This window comes from Chrysemys picta, chromosome 12, assembly GCF_011386835.1.
Source record: "Chrysemys picta bellii isolate R12L10 chromosome 12, ASM1138683v2, whole genome shotgun sequence".
In the NCBI taxonomy this organism is placed as follows: Eukaryota; Metazoa; Chordata; order Testudines; family Emydidae; genus Chrysemys; species Chrysemys picta.
Genome location: NC_088802.1, coordinates 44,215,629 through 44,219,851, shown reverse-complemented (window position 1 = coordinate 44,219,851; position 4,223 = coordinate 44,215,629). Strand labels below are relative to the sequence as shown.

General features: G+C 46.6%; 1 long non-coding RNA gene across 1 annotated transcript; it reads right to left on the bottom strand.

The window, feature by feature from the left end:
• Positions 1 to 343: 343 nt before the first annotated feature.
• On the bottom strand, positions 344 to 2,165 carry LOC135974664 (uncharacterized). Its single transcript, XR_010591791.1, has 3 exons — positions 2,036 to 2,165; positions 1,188 to 1,330; positions 344 to 959 (listed from the first exon to the last, which is right to left on the bottom strand). It is a non-coding gene; the product is annotated as an uncharacterized LOC135974664 (long non-coding RNA).
• Positions 2,166 to 4,223: the final 2,058 nt, after the last annotated feature.

Below are 4,223 nucleotides of genomic sequence, written 5' to 3'. Positions count from 1 at the left end.
ATATCATTGGGGATCTATCCTGAGATTTTTATTTGGTTAAAGGTGCAATGGACAGTTTGCATTTGTGTGTATATCATACATTTTTCTCATGGTCTGGTTTCATTGTAACTCAGTTTCACTAAACTGTCCCTAATTTATTTAATCTTCACACCAGCCTCCCATCTTAGTGCTGTATTTCTTCTCTCCCTGTGCACCACTTACTGTTGAAAGCAGCAAGTGTAATCAATTAGAACTTGAACTCATTGATTTCTCCCCCTCCCCCCCGCCTTACAGATACTTCTGCATTTTAGCTGTCACTGATTGACCCCCAGAACAAATCCAGCCCACCCAGACATCCATATTCTCACTTAAAAGGTTTTATTGGTTTGGGTTTTAGCACATGACATAATGTGACTGCTCACATCCTGCAGCATCAATAGCACTCCAATGCTTCTGCTTCTTTTCTTATCTGATGCTTTTCTGGTGCTAACCTCGTGCCCCTTACACACTTCATAACAAGAGGGTGAAGTGAAAGGAGAGAGCGAATGGGCAGTTTGTTATAGAAGCTCTAGGAGGGATGGCAGTTTTGGTTACTGGGATGTATTGGTGATTTGAATATTTTATCTATTTAGATGTACAGAGAATATTAAAAAATCCTCTCCAGAGTTCTAGGTGCCTTTGCCAAATATTCAGAATATACTCAACTAGTACAAACAAGAGTTAGGGCACTAGACTCCTCAAAATTAGGGCAGAAATGCCCCCCCCCCCACCATGCAGACTCTGGTTCTCATTCTTGTCTCACTGACACTGGATTTACACCCGTGTAGCTCGATAGACTTCACTGGAGCTGTTCCACATTCTCGCTTGTGTGAGAGGAAAATCGCGCTCACTAGGTGGCTGGGTAGATGCACAGGGCTGTGGTCTGCTAACCTCTGCTGGTTCTGATCCGTTCCTAACCTCAGAATGAGGCAGGTCATGAGCTGAAATGAAAAACAGAAGCCACCAGTTACTGGATGCAAAGCTCTCAATGTTGGTTGCTTTTTCCATACCCATCATGGTATGAGTCTGCTCCTATGTGTCTCTCTGAACTGCTGAGCAGGGCTATGCAGTAGTGTATGGGCGGGATCTCCTCATTCATACGCTGGGGAATAAAACTAGACTAAAAGTAATCTGATGCAGTGTATAACCCCCATGGGGGAGACTCTCACCATGTCCATCTGGCACCAGCTTCCTGGAGTTTCTCTTGTTCTGTACGCTCACCCAGATTGCAGCACAGACTAGGCACAGGAAAATGGAGGTCTTCAAGAAGCCCAGGAGTAGCAAAGGGATGAAATGGTTGCTGAGTTGGTATCTAGGTAGGAGAAAGAAAATGACACCTGGTCTGCAAGGCTGTGTGTGAGAGATCAAACCTGTCTGAATAAAACAGGCCTGGCTACTCTGTCTGAACGTTTGAGTGAGATTTCCCAGTGAAGTGGAGGCCTCAGCAAACTCCATCTATTGGGATCATCCATTTGCTCACAATATTTACCTGAAAGCAGCAATCAAAATCATCTGGAATGTTAGTGTTGGTCCAGACAAGACCTGACAGATGCTTCAACAATTCAACTGTTCCCCATTGACCTACAAATCAATCCTACCCTCTCAGAATCCATGCTGTCCTGAGAATAGATTTTCTTGTGGCATACGATATATGTGAGAATTCTTTGCTCTTGTTAGGGAATTGGTAGAAAGCAGAGGACTAGAAGGTGATGGAGTCTCCTCTGTCTAGAAGGACCACAACAAACTTCAGCCTCATCACAAGAAATGCTGATTCTGGGTTTCTATAGTGCAACGTGATGACAAACTGGTTTCATTGAGATAACTTTGGTTGGGATGGGGTGATAAATCTTAGCAAAAGATACAATTATGTGGAGTGTTTCCAGCATAGGAGCACCTTGGAGAAACCTCTCATTTTCACTGAACGATATTGGCAAGGATGCCCTAGAACCTTCCCAGAAGAAAGAGAGGCTAGAAGCTACCTGTGCCATGGATTGCACTGAGATTGACGCAAACAGACCTTCTGGAGTCCAGCTCTGGTCCTGAGGAGAAGTTACTACTTGGCTGTGCGGGATGTGACATCTCTGTTTTTGGTGCACCTGGTGATGGAGGAAAGGCTAGAGATGTATATGGAGTAGAATAGAAAAACTCTGTTTGACAGAAACCAAAATCTCATTATGTGATTTATGCTATGTTAATGCTCACTCCATACTTCTACCATGGCTTCATGTGCTGAACGGGAAGCTCTTCACAAACGTTAATTAACTCACTCCCAACCCATGTGTAGTAGGTTAAAAAGGAATGAGCGAGAACATACCAAGAATCCCACCACATACCGGCAGCCACCGCTGGCGTACTAGCCATTATCATGGAGGGGATTAAATATGGAGCAAAGCATCCACTCTGATTAGAAAAGCATTCACTAGGAGCTACCAAACTTAACCACTCCTGTTGAGGTAACTGCTGTCCTGGGTTGAGGATGGTGCAAGATCCCAAAGCTTCCTGGTAGGTGCCCCTCCAAGCCACTGTAATGAGGACACCAGCTCCTAGCAGGCAAGTTTGGAGTAGAGTGGAGGAGCTATCTTTTCCCCACAACCTCCCTCTCACCTGTCTGTTGTGGGAGCTGATGGACTGATGTAGGGCAACAGCTACACCTCTTATTTTGCTGGGAAAGAAGATATTGAAGCTGCTACCCCCACACCAGGGCTAGGGGTCAGGCTAGAGACAACCTTGGAGCCTCTGTCTCTGACTGGCTCCTTGCTGATCTACCACATGGTTCTGCCTCGTGGCTGGCAGCAATAACGGCAGCTGAGCGAAGCAGGACTCAGCATCTCCTAGCTGCAGCCAGCCTGGGAGCTGGTGCAGGCCAGGTTTGGAGAGGAGAATGACCTCTATCTTCCTTCCAGGGTGGTTCCTATGTGATGTGATGAATCATTACATGTGGATCCCAGGCCCCACTCTGATTTTCTCAAATCCATCCTTCCCCCACCCCGTTATTATCTTGTTGACCAAGAAAGAGAGGGGCCAGGCATAGCAAAGATTGGCCTCTACCCTGCCCTCCCTCACCTTGAGCTACACGTGGGCTCTGCTTTGCCACAAAGAGATCAGAGCAAGGACTCACCTTGGAGAACAGTCACGCTAACAGGGGAATTAAAATCACTTTTGCTTCTTAGATTTATCCCACACCAGTAAATCCCAGTGTCTCCCAGTGTCAGGTTCTCCATGGTCACTGTGAACACGCGCAGGGTGTGATTGTCTCGGATGGAGACTCTGCCCCGCGTCACCTCGGCCTCCGACCCCGTGGTCTCAACCACTTTAGAGCAGCTCTGCCAAGTTATTCCGCTGCACCAATATTTTGGAGTTTCCTGATATCCTTCATGGTACTGACATGGCACAGACACTGACCTGCCCCATAGCCCACTCACTGCCTCTGGGCCAGTCAGTTCAAGGGCAGCCAGCCCATGGAAATAACCTGAAAAACAAAATAAAGCAAAACTTGTCATCTCTGTCCTACACAGAAGGGTCGAGGATACAAGGCAGCGACTCAAGTGACTCCTCTCCCTTAGCCCGGGCTGGTCACTGTGTTCTTCATCTTACTATCCCTTGCACTGGATGGCATGATACCATGCAAAGAACCAGGGGAAACCTTATAAGAAATATATTGGTGGGAGGGGGGAAGAGTCTCTGACACCCAGGGGAGTATAACCACAATAACCAATAGTGTTCGTGCTAAGGATGCACAGCATGAACCACCATACAGAGATCAGAATATCCACCAGCCCTGCACATGTGGGTGTCTCTTGTCTGAAGCAGACAGAGGGAAAAGGGAAGAGAATGAATCCGAGTCCACTGGTTAAATTAACCTCTCGGGCATGAATAGATGAATGTGAACCTCACACCTGGAAGTAAGAGATTCACCCCAGCAAAGGGCAGCTCAGCTGCTCCTTTCTCACTTACTTTCTTCCAAATGCCCCAAAATGTGAGTCGTGCTTCTGAGGTGGTGACATTTCCCTCTGGAGTTTGCAAAGCCTCCAGTGTTCATGCCACCCAAACACTTCTGCTTCTTTTACTCTTAGCTGATAACATGTTTCCTTTTGCTTTGTTTTAATTTCACATCCTGGTTGTACACTTTATAAATAAGAAGATAAAATAAAGAGAGAGACAATGGGCAGTTTGGGACAGGAGATCTGTGGGGCTGGACCCCAAAG